Here is a 23,115-nt window from a genome sequence, read left to right on the forward strand (position 1 = left end):
GGGCCTCGCTCGCCCGCCCGCTCGCTCGCTCGCTCTCTCGCTGGGCGCTGCTGCCGGACAGCTGGCTGCAGCTGATCGGAGGACGGCCTGTGGAAGAGCGCTTGTCTCCCCGCGGCCAGCTGCTGCGTCCAGAGGCTCGCAGTGACAGCACAAGGCCCAGAATTGATTAGCAGAGCCGGCGGTTCAATGGGGGTGGACGGGGTGCAGCGAGGTTGACTTCTCTGAAGTAGTGAGTGCTGTACTGTACAGCAGGAGCAGCAGCTGGCACTCACTGTATCCTCTTCCAGGAAAAAAAAAGGGCCCAACAGAGCGGTTGCTATTACTGTGATCCTCGCCTTTCTTTTATTCTGTCCTTCCCTTCTGCTCCTCCAGCCACTTGCTACCATGCACCCCCCCCCCAGAGAACAGTGGAGGAAATAGCTGTCGTGCAGAGGAGATAAAGTGCACTGAGCGGTGCAGTGAAACTACAAGGCTTGTGTAAATCTCGCCGTACGACCGGCGCGCAGGTACAGAAGTGTTCGCTGCTCGTGACGTGAGGCTGCTTTGTAACGCTGGGGCTCTTCCTGTGCCAGACAGAAGCCCCGCGCCTGCTAGCGCCGCGTGCTCCAGACCCAAATATAAAGGAACTGCTGAGGCGCAGCTGTCCCCGGGCTTAATTGACCTTAATGGTTTTAGTGCTTGATTGGATTCAGACGGTGGAGGGAGAGGAAACAACCCAGAGTTTGTCTCTGCAAATATCCACATTCTTGCGTACATCAAAGCTCGATGCAGGTCAAATGGTGCGGTCACACCTCTGCCTCTTCTACGATCAACCCTGCAGTTTCCTTTCGCTTCCTAGTACTCCTCCGTGCTTCCGCCCACGCGCCCCGCTGTTTTCAGTCTCCCTCCACCATCCTGTTGTTCTACAAAGAGCAGGAGTGATGTCATTCTCCTTGTGGCTCCGGATGGGAAGCAAACAGCCCCTCAGCAGCTCCAGCAGCATCCTCCTGTCGGCGTTTCTGTTCCCTGTCAGATCGTCTGTCTGTTCGATCGGGGCGCATCCGGTCATCCTGACCCCCCTGCGACTCCCCCACGCCTGTGTGAGGAGGAAGGAAGGAAGGAAGGAAGGAAGGAAAGAAGGAAGGAAGGAAGGCCCTGGGATCACACAGGAGGGAGGGTTTGGAGAAAGGGAGGGAGGAAGCGTGAAAGGGTGTCTTAGCTGGAGCTGATCCACTCCAATGGAGCCTCTCACTATAGCGGGGCTGTTTGGACAGGGACAAGGCCAAGCACAAGTGTGTGTGTCTGTGTGTTTGTGTGCATCTATGGCTGTCCACCAAGACCAATACAGAGAGAGGAAGAGAATTGGGATGTGTTGTATTTTTTTGATGGATCAGAAGTATTCAGCTTATACTGTAGTTTTCAGGCTTGTAAGTTAGCGGGCGACAATTAATGGTGGTGACTTCTGAGTTCACTGTTGATCAGAGAGTGACAGCTTACCTCAGTGGAAATTCATCTGAGTCATCATAGTCAGTGATTGCACTCAACACGGAGAGTTTAGCACCTCTTTCTCTGCAAGTGACACATTTAAGAGCGCACCCTCCATCCGCGCAGGCACGTCACATTTCATTCACATTTCCACCTCAGAGACCGCGCAGATGCACGAACAGACCCGAGCGGCGTCACCAGCGTCACCTCGCAGCGTTTGCTGCGTGGTCTCGTTTTCGAAGCCGCATCTGGCAAACGCCGATGCCGCCTTTGCAACATGTGTACGAACGCGGACCAAAGACGCGGAGCAAGAGCGTGTCCTTCCTTCCTACCGCCGCTGCTGCTGATCTCTCCGCTTTTGATTTTACAGCCGGAGGCCAGGGAGAAATAAAGTGCACTGGAGACGGGGCTGGAAAAAGAAATTTCCTCGTGTGAACTGTGAGGGGGACACAGGCAGCGTCCGCCTCCTCGCGTCCTGATTCCTGCAGAGACAAACTGACGTTACTTGCTTGATCCCTCGGAGAGAAAGAAGCTAAGAGCTGGATGGGGACCAGTAATCGAGGAATGGCTGGCAGCAAACCCTGCAGCACGTGGCCTTAGAGCGTTCACACCAAGTGCTAGCTCATGTGAGAGAGTACATCACAGAAAACAATAATAGAGATATGAGTAAATAAATAATAGTTTGTGTGCAGTGCATCAGAAAGAAAAAGAAAAATGGAGCATGTGACTTTTAAAAAGAAGCCCCAGTGCCAGTTATAGCTACAGTAACAAAGCAACACATCACTTCCTGCATTAGGTCATTATTGTTTTGTTCGATTTATAATTTGGGCCCATTTTATTCTGTGCATTCAGCTGATAAGACTTACAGTCGGGGCTCGAAAAAAGGCACACCCTTCGCCTGCTCAGCTACTAAAAATAAGCGGTGAAGTAATGTGAAAAACACTGCTGTATTTACATTCTGGTAAGTTACGGCCCCTGCACTGCCTGCCTGCAGCGCTGAATCTGGGCTAAATGACTGAGGGGAAATTCTACTGCGAGTCTTCTGGCCGGGAGACAGAGACAAAGAGTAAGAAAGCAGAGGCACAGGGCTGAAGAAGGGGACTTCTACATTTATAATGTGGTCAAATGATGCAGGAGAGGAGTCGAGAAGTGCCAGCGATGCCAGCGGACAGCGGCATCTGATTCCTAGAGGCCTAAAAGACGCCGGGGACGCAGATAACGGCCGCTGCAGGGCGGATGCTGGAAGCAAGTCTCCGTCATGAATTTATGAATGATTGGGATCAGAGGGGCACGTGGGCGGATGCGTGTCCTCCGGCCCCTCCGGTGACGGCTGCCTCCGCATCGTAGCTCTAACCAGCTCCCACTGACCAAAAGCTGCTCTGTTCAAGTTTGTCTATTTTTAACTTGACATTAAGCAAATTATACGGCGCTGTGCGAAATCCCAGATTCATCGTCAGTAGGACAGAGCAAATATAGCTTGGTTGTCGGAGTCTGTTCTCCCAGTGAGTGAGTCACAGCAGTGACCTTACTTGGTTAAGCGTGTTATTTACTCTGAAATGTCACTCCAAAAATCAGCAAGGCCCAAGAAAACCCGCTGACATTTAATACGTTACCAGGAAGAAAAAAAATAAACCAGGCTTCACCACTAGGAGCTGAATATGAAGGACTGAGCGCCGGGTGTCTCTCATGGAGCATGGAATCACCTTAACTTTTACCGAGTGTGAAACCTGGACGCGTTTCTCAACGGTTCTAATCTTTGTCTTACAGAAAGACAATGTGTAATCGCGGAACAGGAGACCGCTTCAATGTAGCATGAATATCTGCAGCCATCTCTAAGCTGGAAACAATTTAGAAGGTCGCAGGCGAGTAAAATAACCACGTAACACTGCTTTGATTAAGCCACTTAGGGGCTGATGGAGGGCAAAACACTCCGATAGGGGCAACTACTTAAAGTAGCAGATCTTTACCTAAGTCCACTTTGGATTTGACTTGGGACTTTGATTTGCTCCAATGCGGGCAAGGTGGCCGCCAGCGAGGCCCAGCGGCACCCAGTCAGCTGATGATGAAACAGAGCACATCTAAACCAGCAGTCACCCTGCCCTCACCTCCCAAACCTCTGATGGGGACGTATCAGTAAAAAAAAGAGCTTGTTTGCATCTTATCTCCAGGAAATGGCATTAGCCAAAATTGTACTCGTGGGTCGGAGCTTGAAAGGGATAGCATGGCAGTGGCCATCATTAGCGCCGTCCCCTGACGTGCGGTCCGCCTCTGATCCAGAGCCAGGGCTGGGCAGGAAGGCAGGAGCTGGGCAGGAGCGGGTCAGCAGCCCTGGGTGGGCTCCACCACCCGGGCCCCGCTAATGGGCCGGCAACCCATCAGCCCGGTATGTCGGTATGCGGGGCCGCCGCTGCTCGTGCCCACGTCAGGGGACTTTGCATCAGCCAGAGCGGACAGGAGCGGCCACCCGTCCCCCCCGGACGCCGCGCTCGCTGCCACTATCGCTGACCATCCGCTCCTCGCCGCTCCCCGAACGCCGACTGAAGTGAGGCCAGCGGAGCATGAACCGCGGTGAGTTAGTTCTGCTTGGTCTGGTCTAATCTTGGTGCTTTTTGTGTCCATGTTTCCTCCTTCTCAGAGGGAGCAAAACAGTCTTTTTCAGCTCGCTCACATCCCACAATGCTCCGCACGGCTACCAATGAGAACTCGGCCTTTTCCCAGCAGTCACCACAATGCCAGCTATTTTTCCCATGCTCTCCTTTCAGAAAACCTATTTGGGGCATCGGGGCTATCAAACCATCAGAACCAGCTGAAGATGTAAAAATGCCCCTTTCAGAAGCCACCAAACAAAAAATTCAATTCAATAGGTGAAACTTAGTTTAATAACTCTATTGTTTCTAATTACACTTGTGTCTTTGTTTGGCTCGTTTTTAACAACTTTCTCCCAGAGCAACTCTCGCCTTCTTCCACCATATACCGAAGTGTTACATGATGTTTCCTGTGTTTTCATAAACAATGAGCCAATCAAAAAGCCGGGTGCCGGTCTTTACAGCTCCTTTTGTGAGCAACGTGTGGGGGTGAACGGCTCTTCTGGCCCCGAGGCAAACATACAACGCGCCATTCAGGATAACGGCTGTGTGAATGAGCGGCACATCACCTCCGCTCCCAGCGCTTTACGACGCGAGGCTCCAGGAACGGAGCGCTGGGGCCCGGGGACGGCATCACGGCCCCAGAGGAGGAGAAAACAGGCCGCTATTGATGTGTCTAATGATTGGGGCACTCAAGTGTTTGCCATTGCACTGTAAGACGGCTGCGGCGGAGGTGACAGGAACAGGAAGGCGCTGAAGGAACATCCTACAGGGGCTTTAATTGAAAGGCCGCAGTGGCACAAGGCAGCGTTCTGACCGGCTTATCAAGACTACTATTAATACCAGCGAGACTTTGTCCCCGGCCCCTGGGGGAGGGAGACGGAGGAAGTCATCGATTCTTCCCACAGTCATCCCTGGGAAGGACTGACCTTCCCTTTTCCCTTTTTCGGTGACGATGGTTATTATTCTAAAATGTTGAAAGGGGCCACACAGGCTATTTCTGAGTCCCAGCGACAGCGAGGCATTAGCATGAGCGTCTGATCGACTGTAGTCGCTGCTGTCCCTTCTGTCCAGCGCTATGGCCTGATCTCTGGGGGGATCGTTTTGTTCCTAGTAGATGTACAGAGGATCTCTAAGCACCAATAGCTGACACTGTTCAGCTCTCTCTTAGAAATTATAGTAAATGGATGTGGCATGAAAAGCCACTGATCACAACCCCCCTCTCCTTTAATCAGTTCAGAAACGACCGTATGGGTATTTTTGAAGCAACTGTATTTACAAAAGCACCACTCAAAGCCCAATATTCACTATCTGTGACACGTGACAAATTTAGTCAAAAATAAAGTGTACAGGTATTAAAATAGATGCAAACACAGCCCTCGCTGAACTGTGGACGCCTTGATCTACACCCTTGAGGTCTAGCACACAGTGAAAACAGGATGATATGATAGATTTGCATCAATAACATCTTCATAGGCTCGGATGATAAGGTTACTGACAGCCAACGACGAGACAAAAAAGAGAAAAGGCCGACAGGAACTGATCAATTTGGATGTGAGCAGCTGTTAGAGCACATTCTCATGGCAGCGTGGTTGAGCTGGATGACGGGTCTGCACAGTGGTTATGACAGGATGAGGATGAGAGGAAGAAAGGCAGCGCACGTGTGTGTGTGTGTGTGTGTGTGTGTGTGTGTGTGTGTGTGTGTGTGTGTGTGTGTGTGTGCACGCCTATCAACGCATGTGCGCTTTGCGTTGTAACACTCTTCCTCCGGCGGCAACGACCTGGAGGCCTGCCTCTGTGCGTGTGTAGATCTGGAGCAGTTAGAACAGCAGTAAAGCAGATGTTTCCTCTGTTTGGCTCTAGAACGTGAACATGAAGAAAAACAAGGGCCTAACCCAGAAAACAGGATCTGACTGATGATACATACAGTTAATGAAGCTAAACAAGGGCCAGTGATGAAACTAATACTGAATAATCACCACAAGGTTGAAGGTATTTTAGACAAATACCAAAAACTTTAATTATGACTGGAGCGTTTACTGGCACTATGATTCTGTGCTAACTGATGTCGATAGAGGGTCAAAGGTTATGCACGCACACTAGTACCATAAAAAATAACAACAATAAAGTCAACACACTGTTGAAGAATGAGGGCGAGAGTCCTCAAAATGACTGGGAAGTTGAGCAAACGGGTCCGAAGGTTTCCGTTTCAGTCCTGATACACTGAAGTCTGGGGGACAGGACAACGTGGACACAAGTGTTTTGCAGTTTAACAAGTCTGAAAACAAACTGACTTCTTGTCTTCAGTGCTGTTACCCCTGTACTTTGTCTCTCACCTGATTCTCTCTCTCTCTCACTTCGTTACGTTACTTCGCCTTGAAGCATATTTGCAGTTGCAACATGTGTTAAATTCTTGACAAAACATGGACCTCCATGTAATCCAATGCAGTGCCTTATATTATTATTACAACTCCACCACCCACTATGGCCTCGCAGACATTTGCAACAACACACTTGCTTTACCTCTAACCCTGTAAAAGTAGAACCCGTGGCTCAGCTGCACGACGGTAGAGGGAGTGAAGCCATGCACACGTACATCATCCTGTACGTGTCACTGCACAGCGCTGGTGAATGTGTGTGTGAATGATGAAATGATTGAAAACAGTGCAGCTGCTTCCCATCACTTAAGTTACAGTACATACTGTAGCCTTACCTTAATGTACTTTACTATGACTCACATATGACTGAACACAATAGTCATGACAGTTTCAGCTTATTCTTTACCTTTACACACAAAATACATGTCTATTTATAAGGTACGTGTATAATGCTGAACATAAAGTGGCAGCAGTTTCTTTACAGCAATGTTTAAAGACATTTACATCAGCGATTTAGTGAGTAAATCAGTCATTGTGTGCAGAGTGATAGAAGCAGAGAAACCACCTGAAGTTAACATTTACAGGAATCCATGTCTGTAGGGGTTTTGTGTGTGAGAAAGAAGCAGTAGTGGTATCATATCATTGTGATACTGAAAATTACAGAAACAAGGTCAATAATAGAGCCTCTGCTGACCTTTACTCAGTTAAAGCTACTTTTATTTCCCATCGACAGGGATGTAAACACCTGCAGCGAGCCTGAGAACAGAGCGCAGCGCAAATCTGACCGCTGTCGCACCAGTCGAGTGACTCGAATGTGTGATTGTGAAACAAATATCAGCGGCAGCGCAAATGTAGGCAGCAAATCCCTGCAACATTAGGTTTCATTTCTGAACCAAGATCTCTTGGAGCGTAATGAGCAAACATTTCCACTACTCCCTCATAAAGTCAGAAACGGCCACGGCAGAAGAAGACTATACACAGACAGAAGAAAGCGTCTCAGGCTCCGGCATGAGACAGACAAGCCAGCGAGACTGGTTTCAATCAAAACAAAACTACAAGCCCAGCAAAGCTGTGAGCCGCCGTTAACCAAAGATGGCGGCCTCCCGGGACAGCAGAGGCCGCCTGCTGACACAACCCGCGCCAATCTGTGCCACCAACACGTCTAATTGAGCCGGCCCCCGTTCAGGCTTTAGCAGGAAACACGACGCACTTTCTTGAAAACGCACACATCCAGGGGCACTGTGACATATCGTGCGCCTGCTCTTACACAAGCCTGTGTCACTGAAAGCGTGATCACTAAAGCTGACTCCAGAACCAGGAAGTGAAATGCAAAAAAGGAAGGCCCGTGTAAATCAGCAGCTCATATGGGCCAGGGGAAAAAGGTTGTCTTACCTGGATTCACCTGAACCTATCCCACAGGTAGGGCTCCATTCCTGCAAGGCAGAAGCAGAGAGACTGTAAGCGGATCTGTGCTGGGACTTTCTCCTTTAAACCGTGGGTTAATAACATGGGGACAACACCACCTTGGAAATTTCTCTTAGTAACACATGAAACGCTTTCCAGCATCTTGACATGTAGTGGCGTCACTCTTACTGTACTGTACTCAGTACAGTACTGTACTCTTCGCATTCGTGTGTCAGGGAAGTCATAATACAGTAAAGCTGTGCCTCATCTGATACTCGTGTGCATCATCTGACCAGAAAGTGGGTTAAGACACTGCTTTGGGACTTTCGTTCTCCATGTGTAACTGATGCCTTATCACTCATGTCATCTCCTGCGCTCCCCGTGCAGATCAGCGTGTGTGGAAGATGCGGTGAAGCCTGAGGGCCTTTGACCACAGCGGGACAAAGACCTGGTGAAATGCCTAAAAGCATTTGAATTGACATGGAGGAGAGAAGCGGTGATGGAGCAGAGGAGGTGCGAAACCATAGCATCGCAGCCAGTGGAATGTGAAGTTGTTAAAACTCATATTTCCCCTTTTTAACCAGAGCAAATACAGTGGGACTCCAAACAGGTGAACAGCAAAGAGGTTTGAATTAGATCCCTTCTCCTTCAGAAGTCAGGAAACGGGATCAGATGAATGATGTGCACGACATCCAGGACTTAAGATCCTGCATTGTCTGCGACGGCTTTTTAAACGTCTTCCATTATCCTGTCTCGTCTTTGAAACCTGAGCTTTCGACAGCGAGCATCGGTTACCCGCTTCCTGATAAACAAATGCAAGACAACGACACTGGGAAACTTCATTTGGCCGAGCCCTGAACACGCACCGTGTGCTGTCACTTTATCCGAGCCGCTCTGGTGACATCTGATAATATTTATTACAGTTGATGAATGATAAACCTCGCAATGCTGCAACTTCCCCTTTTTTCTTTGTCGTCTCTTTTTGCCCCCCCCGTTCTCTCCCCTCCTTCAGCAGCCAGAATGGGTGCATTGACAGAGCACTACGAGCATCAGGTCTGTGTTGTGTCCTGAAATGACGGAAGCCGCTGGGATGATGTACACAGGGCCGCTGAATGATACAGTTGAAGGGGAATCTCCCACTTGGAACAATAGCACGCTCATTACCACAAACAGCCTTTGATGGGCCTCATTATTTTTAAAGGGCGGGAGATAATGCAATCTTATCATGGTATTACAAATGTCCTCTGTTGTGTGCACATCTGTTTGTGTGCTATGCAATGTTAATAGTTCATCCAGGTGGGTGACAACAAAGAGACAAGGGTGCAGGTAAAACGTGGGACCTGTTTTGGTTTTCTAATCTCTCCATTGTGGCGCACTTTGATTTGTGAGTCAGTCCAAAGCCTGAGTAAACAGCCCGTCCATCGCCACCCAAGAAAAGGCAGCGGGTGACTTTCAGTCAGCTCTTTGGTCTCCCCAGCATTTGTTCAAGGAGGTTTGGTACCTTTTCACCCTCAGGTTAACAGGAACAGTGTGTTGACTGGCAGGTCAGAGAGTCCCCCCCCCACTCCCCCTTTGTCAAGCTGTTTGTCCCGCGCGAGCACGAGCGGGCAGATGTTCCTACAGAGGAGGTCAGCACAATCACACGTTGTTGAAAGAGATGTTTCAGATCATCAAAGATGGGCTTGAGATAAAGAAGATATAATGGGTTGGCACGGAGAGCGGTCGGGAGGGAACAAAAGGAAGGAAATACACGGCGAGAGCTGCAGGCATGAACAGGACAAATGGATAAATGTTGCAAGCGAGTATCATTTATGGTGCGAGATAAAAGGAGAAGCATCTTTTGTGATTTGGATTCAGTGTTGACTTTGAAATAGCCTTCAGTTGTGTGAGTGGCCGTTAATATAAGCATTCAAGGGGTCTATTCCAAGCTGCACGTTGACCAGACTCTGGTGAAAACCCGTTAAATAAAGATACATAGTCCACAGTCATGATTTACACGGTGGTGCAAGAAATGTGTTTATTATAAGTAAAGATATATTTATGTTAGTGGATGTGTGTCTAATAGGATTAAAACTAACCTGGTTTGAATGCTGCTCTGCATACTGAGGATATTACTATTATAAAATACACAGCTTTTTATCTATCGAGACAGAAGTTTCACTGCACTAATACGAGATGCAGGTGAGAGGTATCATGGCCCAGGAAGCAGTTATGTGACGGCACAACATGGGAACATCAGCGGTTCTACTGGTAATGAATCAGATTTGGCCCCACGTCATGATCTCTGGTCTCACAAGCCCCAGTGAAGACGTGAAACGCGTGCCGACGGCTCAGACCGGCGACCTGGCAACCCGTGCGTGGAGCGGGACGCTGCTGGGAGAACGAGTGTGTTTTTACAAGGCCGAGCAACGCAAGTGCGTCTCGTCGAATCAGAGGCAGACGCTGACAAAAGATGTGAACAACACCTGCTGTGAAACGGAAGCAGCGACGTGAGGGGAGGAAGAAAAAGAAGGCTCACGCTGCACGCTTCCCATAGCTGGGAGTCAAAGGGCATCAGTAACTGGGAGCACTGGGAGCCCTTTGACCTCACATGGACAATGATTCATTGTCATAACCTCTGTACTATAACCTTGTGTATTTACAACTGACAGAAGGAATTTTTTTCACTTCCTTCATTCCGCCTCTGGATGTCATCAATTTGGCAACAGTCATAAAAATAAACAAAACAGGAGAGAAGATACACAACATTTTCTCCAGTGTTCTATCATGTTAGAAGGTGGCATTCATGAATGATACTGTATCAGCTAATGCACTAGAAATCTCTTTAGGTTTCCCAATAAGAATAAGAGAAAAATGGAAACAAACTTTTAAAGGCTTCGCCCAAAGCTCTGAACGTAATGTAATTTGAGGAATGTATTCCAGCAACAGGCTTGATCAAACCACAGGTTATTTCTCAGTTTGAAAACATCATTAATCCCCAGTTAATGTCTGTCTCTCTTTCAGTCTCTTTACACCCTGAATAACCAGGAGCTGAGTCTGGGGGCCACATTCTTGCCCTCTCCACACTCAACTGCCAACACAGCACGTGGCTTTGTGCTGCCTCCACTGACGGCTCCTTTAAAGACTTTTTTTATGGCTCACACGCACAATACACTTTGTGTTACAGCGCAGTGAACCTCCATGGAGGGGATTGTTGGTGTCACCAGGCTCCAGGTGAAGAAGGGGGAGAAAAGAACAGGGGGGGGGGCTCATTGGTTCACAACATATTGGGCTGGAGTGCAGACGTGCAGGCTTCCAGCCCGCTGAGCTGCTCGAAATCTCCAAAATGAAATCAAACACACATTAAAAGCTCAATGGACTATGAGGAACACACACAAACAGCTCACGGCATGCAGACACACACATACAGTATCCACATGCATGAACAGGCATATATACAAGTGAGCCCCCCCCTTCACACACACACACACACACACACACACACACACACACACACACACACACACAGGCACGCACACAAGTGGACATGTCCAGCAGTGATGAACAGCTGCATGGGTCAGTCTGGAGCGGGACCAGCCACCTCTCAGCCACAAAGGGGTGTTTGTGCCCCCGGCTCGCTAGGAACATAAAATACAAGAGATAAGACCAGACACTGTTCGCCTGGACCAATGAAACTCCTTAAACAGGAACTGCAAGTGCAAGTGTTTGAGACACAAACACACACACACACACACACACACACACACACACACACACACACACACACACACACACACACACACACACACACACACACACACACACACACACACACACACTGGAATTAAACAGTGCATAGACCTGGTGTGGGTCAAGTGAGGGCTCCCTCTGCAGCAGGTACATCATCGCGGCATCAGCTGCTTCGGTTTATTTGAGGAGAAATATTTGAGGTTGCTGATAAAGGTGTTGATCAGTGGGAGATTAGAAGCGTCATTTCTAGAGAAGTGATTCATTATCACAACAGCAAACTCAGTTCTGCCGTTGCAAATGACAAACACGAGTTCTTCTGTTTTGGGCCGACAACATGTTCTTCCACTTACGAACGTCTCTGTTGGCATCAAGTAATTGTTGTCGCAAAAAATGTGTCTCAATCAAACTGCTGATGCTCTGGTTTCTCTTCAAACCTGTCTCCTGTGCAACATACACAACTAATCGTTGTTCATCATCGTTCATTAATGTAGAGTAAAATGTGAGGTAACAATGAGCATTTCTTTAGGACGCTGGATGTAACAGTGCCACCTGCTCAGGTGACCTCTGCAGCCAGAGGAGGAGCTTCTTCCTGCACTGAGCTCTGCTGCTGCGTCCCGATAAGGCCACGCATGCAAAGCTTCAACAATGAAACTCTCCTCCGTCCTGGTTCACGCCGCTCTCCTTTTCTTGCTGAGTCATGATTTGTCTAGTCACCATTGGCAGGCCCACACAGACACAGGGCCACACACACCATGACACAGTAGAGTCTGTGTGGTTTGGATCAAGGTCCACTTGCAGATTGGGGGTGGGGGGGGAGGAAAACCCCTAAACGTGACTGATGTCTTTGTCCTTATCGCTGCCCTTCTTCTTCCTCTCTCTCTCCGTCGGCCGATCCATCAGCCGGCCTGTCTCCCTCTCTTTGACACCTCCCCAACTCTGTCCATCTGTCACTATTACCACTCCCCTCTGCTGCTCATGTATCTGTGTGAGTTTTACTTCTCCTCCTTCACGCAAGGCCTACTTGTTTTACATCAAACGATGAAAAAAAATTATAAAAATTCAAATTATAATCTTGGCTTTTCTGCCACGACACATACAAACTTGATGACCTTGTGTTTTAAATATTTGTGTCCGTTGCATCAACAGAGTGCGCATCTTTGTAAAGACAGATGTGTGAGGGCGATATGGAGGCCTGCCCCATGAATGTTGCCTCATCACCCGGCAGTTTATTTTAATAATTTCCACTTCGTTCGTCAGCTGTACATACTGACCAGAGGGCCGTGCAGCTGGAGCTCATTCATAACCTCCGGCGGCCGCCGCACATGCACAAACACACGCAGGGAATCTGCATCGCGCCAAGGGCGAAATTCAAATGCGTGCGTAACAAAAACAAAACACATTAAAAACAGCCGCGCTTAAGCATTTTCTTAAGTGAGAATTTTACTCGTATGGTTTGAAATGAGGTTTGGGGGATTTTGCAGAACTCCAAGTAGACAGAAGGTGGAAGCTTCGACATCTGTGTACGCAAATGAGAGCGAGAGGGCAACATGGTGTCTGAAACACCTGGGACTTGGCCTCGTTTGGGGACAGAGTCAGCGTTTAATCCACAGAATCAGCCGATCGTCACTCACATAAAAGGCAGGGAGATATGGATGGTCACACACACACACACACACACACACACACACACACACACACACACACACACACACACACACACACACACACACACACACACACACACACACACACACACACACACACGTACATTAGGATATCTTTCTTAAGCTTTATTTCATGTCAGATCAGAATATTGGACAAATTATGACTGATATAATTTGATAAATGATGGGACATTTATCCAAGTAGCCTTTTTGTCACACCTATAAAAACCCATCCAGTTGATGAATGAACCAGACGTTTGCTCTACTGAAGTTCTACTTTCAAATTCCTCTCATTCATGATTCACAAAGGGAAGTCTGAACAGTGGTTACACAGAGAAGGGAAGTTCAGAGAGACGAACCGAAATGGCCACAGTCACCATAGTTCACAATTTTAGCTGTGACTACAGAGACAAAAATATGGAGAAGACAAGTGTCCTGCAGCGATACCTTAACATCTACAGGCTGACTAGGAGGATTATTGGTACAGATGTGTTTGAAATAGCAGTAAATGAACTAAACAGTCGAGGGGTGAGACTTCAGCCCTTTGGTGGATGGAATAAAACCAGAGGTGAGGCCCCTTTAGGAAAGGAATCACCCAGGTGAGCAGTAAAAACAAGGGAGACGGGAGAAGTGTTTGCGCTCCCAGAGCTTCGCTCGCTTTTAGAGTCACCAAAATTGTGCAATACTTAAAAAACAAAATGTGTCAAGAGTTTTACATCTTAGTCCATATAAAACTATGTTAAAGTCTATCCATTGGAATGGATGGATTCAGTGCCTAGTGTAGCACAGCTAATTGTTGTGGTGACGTCTGCCTGCAGTCCTACTGACCACGCCCACATCAGGGATGCACTCACAAAGTGGCAGAAGAGTCAGAGCACGTCAACACAAGGTCGCAGGCGCCCAATAATCAGGTACGGCTCTTATATTTACCGTTATTGTATGTTTATTGGAAAGATTAAAAATACGTCACTGACTGTCAAGATCACAAATGTATCATCAAAGAGGAGAAGCCTCCATTCGAGTTCCTCCAACACTAGAAGGTCAAATGTTGCACTTTTGACGGTTGAGTCCGATTTTTCCTGCTCACTTCAACGCTTCAGCTGTGACACGTAGTAAGTATTTTTATTTATCCAACTACAGTAGAAACGGGTCCTTCAAACCAGAGCTCTCCTTCACTCCCAGAGGCTTCTGACTAAACTTTAACTGTTGTCGGGCAAAATGAGCGCACATGACGGGGGGGGGACTGACTCCCATGTGATTGGTTGATAATTGCCACGTCTGGAATGATGGAGAGATTATTTGAAAGCTGTGTCGCCGCCGTTTACGGGCAGTTTACTGTACACGAAGGAGAGCAAGGCGGCATCACTCATTGATAGAAGCCAGTATGTTGGAACACTACCTGCCGCCTTTGGTGAACCCTGATCCAGAAACAATACATTAACTAGCAAAGTATCTGGAGGCAGGTCGCACACCCATTTCAAAACACACACACACACACACACTGTTAGTCACCGTTGGACTTAGGTTAACTGCTATTGCTGTGACTCATAATCAAAAGGGTGGGACAGTGAAGACACTCGCACAAGTATGCGGCGCCGCTAACTGCCTGCCAAACTGTGTCCAACAGAGCTGTGTTCACACAGTGAAATCCTCCGCTGGGCTGCAAACAGGATGTTTCTCTGCGTTTGCCAGGGTGGATGTGAAACAAAAGGTGAAGCGCGAGGTGTCACAAGCGGCGGGCGGCGGCGCCGGGAACAGCTGAGAGCTCTCGCTCTGACTCAGGGTGGAAGCTGCAGGTGGGGCAGGAGCAGTTGACACATCCCATGATGCTCAGCAGCCATCGGGCAACAATGACTGCAGAAGACTCTCTGCACATTCATTATCATTCATTTTAAGATTTCTTTCTCCATAAAATCAGCCTGGGAATAATGAGGGGAACTTCAAAATGCTGTGTTTTGAATGTGAAAGGCTCTGCTGACAGCTTCCCCCCCTTGAGCTGTGCAGCTGCAGCCTGACTAGCGCCCTCTATGAGTGGCGGCGTGCAGAGCAGGGAGCAGCAGAGCGAGGCAGACAGCTGGACAGGGACGGGTGCAGCAGGCCAGCGGCAGCGCTAACGGCAGACAGCGGCGCGGCCCCCCGGAAACAGCTGCTCCGCTATCAGTCACACTTACATCACAGGCGAGGGATGGAGCACGTTCTGGACTCACTGTTTAGAGAGCGGGAATGCGTTGATTGTGTCGATCAATTACTGGTTGTTGAGGGAAAGAACGTGCATGTCGTGTCATATAAAACTGAAAATTACGTCACTGTTCAGGTTTTAGTGGCGCATTGTGTTTTTGTGTGTGGCAGCCGTGAACTAGTTAACCACACCAGTTAAGCAGAGCAACGTCCAGGATGTGTTCACTCAGACCAGTGGATGAGGTCGACACCGGGGGTGGGGGGGGGTGTTAAAGCGTGAAAATGATCAAACAGGAAAAAAAACACAGAAAGTCAGAGAAATCAGATCATACACACAACACGGAGGCAGAGAAGAAGGTTTTACTTCAGATGTGGAAACTTTACACTCACACCTATGTGAACTGCGAGTTGGACCGAGGGAAAACACCACCGCCGAAGCATTCCCACGGCTTCATATTTATAGGAAACGGAGCGCGTCACTGCTTTGGTTTCTTTCACCTGACTTTACGCTACTGTACATGCTTTCGTGTCCTGGTTGCCGTCAGTTTGCACATTGTGTTTTCACTTTCTGGACATTTAAGAGCACACCCTCCTCATCCGCTACGGCGCCACTAAAAAAGACGCGTTCTGTTCACAAGCCTTTGAGTTCAGCGTCAATTTTATAAAGGGCTCGTCTGCAGACTATTAAAAACTCCTGCTAGCGATGAAACTTAAGCATAAAAAAGTAGGTGGGGAAATTTACTACATGATTGGTGCTGTAGGAAATTACTCAACTAGAAACCCTAATTTTCATTCATTTGAAATTTTTATGCATGATGGATGTGTAAAGGGAATTTATGAGACTACGGCTCTTGATGGTTATGAGAAAAAAAAAAAAAGAAACCAAGACTGAGCAAGTCGACCATTTTGAATCTTCAGGGTGTGGTTGCCGGGACCTCGACATGTTTAAATGGGTTTAAATCAGGTGCAGCTTTCTACTGAGTGTGTTGGTGTGTTTCTGTGTTTCGTACATGCCTGAAGCCGGTTGGGTGCTCAACAGCTGGGAGCCACAGGCCGGTGGTTAATCTTATCAGCCTGGGTGGGGAATAGAGGAGAGATGACTGGTGTTGTTTCCGTTGGCTCCCATTCGCACCACTGTTTGCAATGGCACGGCCACTTCATGCCAAGGAAAGGTGGGCACCTATCAGTGTGAATAAAGTGCTTTAATCAAGGAACGTGACAACTTCAAAATGGAAAAACAGCACAGTAAAAAGAAAAATCCCCTTCGCTTTGTGTCAGACCAGTAAACGGTGTCTAGTAACAAGCATCGCCAGGCCTTGGTTTCTGTAGTTCACCAGACAGCAGTTGAGAAATAACTCATCAATTCTGCTTTATTTCAGATTGCATTACCTGCGAGTGAGAAATAGAGAAACCTTCCAGGAAGGAGAAGCCCGTCAGAAGCAGTGCGCGTGTGCATTTATGTGTGAAAAGGTAAAAGCAGCCACAGCTAGTTATCAGTTGAGGCATACAGTATTTCATAGTCCTGGTCCCGGTGTTTCTTTACTCCACGGTTCGTGGGAATGTGGGGAGAATGGTGAAGCGCAGCGGGGGGTTCATATCGAATGTCTTTAATGTCTGTCTGTCTGACATTCCTGCTCCCTAATGCCCAGTGTTCCCATGCATTTCCATGCACAGACTGTCTTCCACCTGCCTTCAACATGCACAATACCACATTCTTTGACTTCTTTTCCTTATCATGTTTTATCCATGTGCACACGCTTGCTCTCTCACTCACTCTCTCTCACTCTCTCTCTCTCTCTCTCTCTCTCTAGTACTCTGTTATCCCTTCACATTCCCAGTTGGGACAGTATAGCATTCAGATTAACCATGTAAAATAATACTAATGGCCGGATCAGTGCCTCAACATTATCACTGGTCAGGCCGGATGCTGGATCCTTGCGTTCTCCCACCCACCCACACACACTGTACTCTACATCCTCCCCCAACAATACGTAGCAACACAAAATTTCTGCATATACAGTAGATCAATAATGTGGATTTCTTATTTGAGTTCAGCGACTTGTGTAAGGCATGTAAAGAGCGAGGCTGGCCGACTGTTGCGCCACCCCCTCCATCCTGTCTTCCCTTCACATGCCTCCGTTCACCCCAGCACGGCCTCACAAAGGCCCACACCTTACTTCTGGGCTTCCTGGCTACTGATTGCACCGTCTGACTCACAAAAGGCAAAGCTCGAGCTGCTGGTGTCTGTACCAGGTACCATCTGGGTCTGGTTATCCAGCAGTGTAGCCGGTGGGAGGGGAGGGGGCAAAGGATGATGGCAGGGAGGAATGTGTTCCCTGCTACAACCAGAGGGGACCACAAGAACCTAATGAAGTAGAATGGGTGGACTGTATAGTACAGTCAGTATGTACAACACATCCACTCACCGTTGTACATAATCAGAGCCTGAAAGACATCCATGCTCTGTGTCTGTAGCTTAAATTAAAGACGGAAAGGATCTTTATTTGAGTTGCTGCGTACACAGTAAGTTACTCTGGTTGTTTCCAAGTTGTTTCATGCTTGTCAGCTGTTCAAAACAGTTATTCCCACAATACAAACAGACGCCATGAAGGAATTTTTTTTTTAAAGTCGCAACTTATGATCACGTGGTGCATATAACTGGAGATCAGCTTATTCAATAATATAAAATAATAAAAATTAATTAAATTAAAATTAAGTCCTAGTGCTGATCTATTTTCCAGACAGCTGGAAAGCTCCCCTCTTGCATATGTAGGGACCTTTTGTCAATAAAAATAAAGTGCCAGTACTGTATATTTGCTCTACATTCTTAAAGCTTTACTATTACTTCACATATCCCTGAGTTTTGTTTAATTGTCTTATTGCTTATAAAGCTGCTCATGGATGTGAGTTCTAGCCACATGAAGACACACACAAGCTACTTATGCCCTGTAAACTGTCTGCTGCCCTGTCACTATGTCAGCTGCAGCACCTTAATCTTGGAGTCATGCTGCTATGTGACATTACTGTACTGTATGAAGGATGTCCTGGACAGAGCTGATAACACGTTCCTCATCACTGAGGTCATTTCCTCCACCCACAATGCATTTGGGCCAGATGGTGAACTAGTTTGTGAGTTAGCAGTGGGGTCAAGCAACAAAATTGTCATGGGTAAAAGGGGCGTGAAAAATCAAATACTTTTAATGTGTCAGCTATACATAACTTTAGTTGACACATCACAAAATATGCTGCATTTTAAAACTCTCACAAAAATGAGCCCTGTGGTAACTGTAAATGTACTGTATGAGCAACGTTTGGTGCTAGAAAGCAGCATTAGCTTTTGCATGCTGAACCAGGAGTTTCTGTGCACTTAAAGCAATGGGATTTTTGTTTTTGTTTACATATTGAACATATCTCACTGAGGCAAATAAAAACTAAATCACATATAAGACGCCATGCATTTAAAAGCACCATTGACCCCGTGTCCTGCTTTGCCAAACACAGGATGTCAACCATAAGGACCACTTACTGCATATTCAAACTGATACTGGAAGTAATGAGCACGATGGGGAGACAAAGATGAGATGCCACGTGCATTCAATAACAATAATGCTTTTTATTCATAGATCTTGAGGATAAATCTTTGAATGCAAACTTTTAAATTACAGGAGAAGACAGTGAACTGTGTAGAGCTAATTGACTATACAGCCTGCAAGAGTGTAGGGGAGCAGGGGAGCGTGAGCTTTTGAACAAGAGGCCAAGTATGGCCAGATCACTTTCCACAGAAAGTGTGGAGAGGAGCTGCTGTTGTTGGCTCTGAAAGGAGGAGCGCAGCCAGGGTGGCCGAGGATGATTCTTCTTTTGTTCTGTCGTTGTCACCTAATCAATTTTATTTGGCAAGATCTAAATAAAGTCATATAGTGGTACTAATGTTTTAATATAACACCATGTGTCTGTGGCACAGCCATGGCCCCAGACTTCCTGATCCCCCCCTCCTGTATTTTTGATTCAGTAGCTTGGTGAGGTTTGGCATTCGCTCTGCGGCTGGGATTGAAGATGAGCGAAACAGCAAGTGATGTGAGCAGGGAGCAAGTAGAAAAGGAGCGAGCGGAGAAGGGAAACAAAAAAGAGGGAGAACGACGAGGATGAAGAAGGAGTGAAAAAGCAGTCCATGCAAAGGGAGCGCTGGGCTCAGTTAGTTAGTGATTACTGATTAGCCAGCTCTGTCCCGTGGGGAGGCCTGTCTGTCCTTGGCTTGGGAAAACAACATAAAAGGGAGCCGGCTGTTTTGTGACAGGACTTGAAAGCTCAGTAGCTATCGGGAGACATTAGCCTTATCAATGGTCGGTCACTAGAGCCGCGCTATATGAAGCAACAAGGGCATTGCTTTTCCAGGAGGAGATAACCAACGCATGCCTCAGCCCACATTTGCGTGTGCAGCAGCGACAGGCCGCCTGAGGCCCACAATATGACAGAGACGAGCGTGAAGTGAATGGCACAAAGTTAACGGGGGTGGAGAGGGGCGTCCTAGCCAGCCGAGGTAATAATGCCAGCTAACTAGTCAGCTGGCACCCATCCTGGCCCGTGCCAGGATGGGTGCGGCGGCCTGGCAGCCATTACGCATCTGAGGCTCCTCCAGCTGTTCGGTTTCGAGGGCCCTACTGTACGAGGATGGACCATAAATCAAGTCCAAACACTGAAGTAGTATTTAGTTTGTGTGAGTTGAGCTGGTTTGTAGAAGAGCTTCCCCATTAGGCTGAGTCCGCCAGTCCAGCCAAGGGCCTATGATCAGCCATGACATTATAACAGAAAGATCAGAGGACTTTCCCAGAAACATCTCAGGTTTTCCTCATCACCACAGTACATAACACACTGGACCAGTCCAACACAATCTTAAGCACACACACCAGATACATTTTGCCCCTTCCAATGCGCCACCACCCCAGTATTCCCAGTATGTTTGTACTGATTGATTTTCGCGTGGTAAGGTCATTCTGAACAGCTGCTGATAGACCCGCAATTCATCCGGAGTTCAAAGAGTGCTCAGGTCGGTCAGTGCTGTTACTGTTTGTACTTCCCTGAATGACAACGTCATCAGGCGCCCTGCCTTGTCAACAGCGTGGGTGGAAGGGTAGTTAGTCTGTCTGTCACTCACTCCTATCTGTTATTACCTCCTAATCAGTGCAGTGAAGCGGCGCAACTTTAATCCTCCCATGTAAAGTGTTAAGGTTACACCATGATCTAAAGAGACGCTGTAACATTATCATCTGAGTCGAACTCTCTTTGCAGTAGAGCCAGACGCTGCCATTGACACACAGTGGCAGAAAATATCATTATGCTCATTGTGACTCAGCTGGGTAATAAATCTATAAGCAACTGGAGTAAAGATCAAGATCAAAGAGAGGGACGCCACGCCGGTGTAATGGACCCGGGCTGAACTAGATGCTACTTTAACCTGCATGTGCCCACCATTATGGTTGCAATATTTGCAATGCATAAACATCTGGAAGCTGGTTCAAAGCAGCGCGCTCTGAACTCCGGCGCCACCTGCTCTGCCTTGTTTTCGCTTGTCTTTGCCCCAGAACTCAGATCTGTGTTGTCATTCTAAGAAAGAGCGAGAGAGAGGAGAGACGAGAGGAGAGGAGAAGGACAGATGAGAGAGAGACGCGAGAGAGTAAGAGTATCGCAGAGAGTAGAGAGAGATAGAGAGAGAGATATAGAGTATCTAGCTCTCTCTCTCTCTCTCTCTCTCTCTCTCTCTCTCTCTCTCTCTCTCTCTCTCTCTCTCTCTCTCTCTCTCTCTCTCTCTCTCTCTCTCTCTCTCTCTCTCTCAGCTGACTGACTAGCGCACCTTTTGTAGGACAAAGTCCCTGGATGTGAACACATGCAAACACAGGCATGTGTGCTGGGATACAGGAACATCTTATGCGCACGCACACGCACACGCACACGCACACACACACACACACACACACACACACACACACACACACACACACACACACACACACACACACACACACACACACACACACACACACACACACACACACACGTGACTATACACTGCTCCACTATGGAGCACAAACACACTCAGTCCTCCAGCATCATGCCACCATCCTACACTAGACAAAACGTATGCAAGCCTGAAAAAGCGGTTTCCCTTTTCTACATTAAAATCAGACGTGATGTGGGTGGGATATATTTTTAAACTGACCGAGCCAGACTGGCTTCCTCTGCGTTCTGGTTAGCGCTATGCTAATCACATCCCTGCTTCATCATCATGCTGTACATCAAACAGAACCATTTGTATAAATCATGTCAGGAACGCAACACTGAACACCTCCTTTAATACTGTGCTTTACTGACGACATGTTTGTAATGTTTATATAATATTGCGCAGGTAATTCTGGCCTCAAAAATTAGATAATCATCAGCAAAGAAAGGAAATAGAAGCAAAGTTCCAACATGTAAATGGATATATCAGCAATGGATAGATAAATAGATAACAATAAGACACAGGAATGTGAATAGGGTGATTGGCAAAAAGAAAAACTTCTACTTTAATTCTGAAATGAGATTTTCCAATCTGGAAGGTGACTTAGCACAGAGCTGTGTCATTTGAGGGGGTTCATTTTTCGTCCTGTTGTGGTCCGTGATGTGTATTTTTAGGCATCGCTGATGTGAAAGTCAAATCAGTCACGTGGATTCAGTGAAATCAGCCCTGAGATGGGTAACTTGAGGGGAACTATTTATAACATATATAAGTATTGTTTTTTGGTGTGGTTCAGCAGAATTACAACATAGCTTATTTTAGGCCCTACAGTATCACACAGAATTTGGTCCCTCTTATGTCCCCAGACTAGGGGACGTGGGGTTTGAAGGACCCATGCACTGACTATGAATAACTATAGACATGCTTGACATCAAATTAAACAGTCCAAGCTTCATTGTTTTATTAATGTCTTTCACATGCACTTAACACAGTCTCAGTAATAAACAAAAATATAAAACAACAACTACTAGCGAGTAGCGCCATCCTGGGTTGGAACATGCAATGCTTTTGTGACTTTACAGCTATGATTCTTTATGGAAAGCAAATAAACTATAGCTCCAGTGAAAGCTAAGACTTTAACAGTCCAATTTTCTGTTATTCCTACATCTTGGGAAGCTCTCCTGTTTAAAGCGTTTTATTGGCTGGACATATTGTCACAGACGATTCTGACTGGCAGGCAGTGCTGTCAATCCCATGTTGGTGATTTTAGGCCAACTCCATAGGCTCTGACGATACAAATGACCTCTCATTGTCCACTATAAGTTGTTTCTAGGTACTTTTACGGCCATCAATATGGAAGCACTTTCAGTCGCCCTACTCTCGTGGCTGTACATGTACAGTGACACGTTTGGACTGCTTGGACATGGTGGAATGGTTGGATATGTTCTGTAAATAAGAGTTATTTGGCTGTATTTATCACTTTTATTGCTATGATGTGTTATAGAGATGGAAAGACATTAGAAATCTATATTAGAAAATTCAGACCTCACCTCATTGTCTACATAAAAAATGTTATGTGTTAGAACTTAGTTCTGCCTAATTCTATCAAACCAATTTTTTTGCTAAATAATGTTCACACATTGTGCTACAATTTATGGAGGTTTAGAGCTGCTGAGGTGTCATTTATCCTGAAAGTGCTTTTTGTTTCATATGGAACTCAC

General features: G+C 47.2%; 1 long non-coding RNA gene across 1 annotated transcript in view; it reads right to left on the reverse strand.

Moving 5' to 3' along the window:
- The window catches only part of LOC114857069 (uncharacterized), a 75,243-nt gene that overhangs the window by 6,139 nt on the left and 45,989 nt on the right, over nucleotides 1-23,115 (reverse strand). The window contains exons 3-4 of the long non-coding RNA XR_003786168.3: nucleotides 16,413-16,582; nucleotides 7,820-7,860 (exon numbers count right to left, since the gene is read on the reverse strand). This is a non-coding gene — a long non-coding RNA (uncharacterized LOC114857069). The remainder of the gene's footprint in view (nucleotides 1-7,819; nucleotides 7,861-16,412; nucleotides 16,583-23,115) is intronic.

This window comes from Betta splendens, chromosome 6 (genome assembly GCF_900634795.4).
Source record: "Betta splendens chromosome 6, fBetSpl5.4, whole genome shotgun sequence".
NCBI lineage: Eukaryota > Metazoa > Chordata > Actinopteri > Anabantiformes > Osphronemidae > Betta > Betta splendens.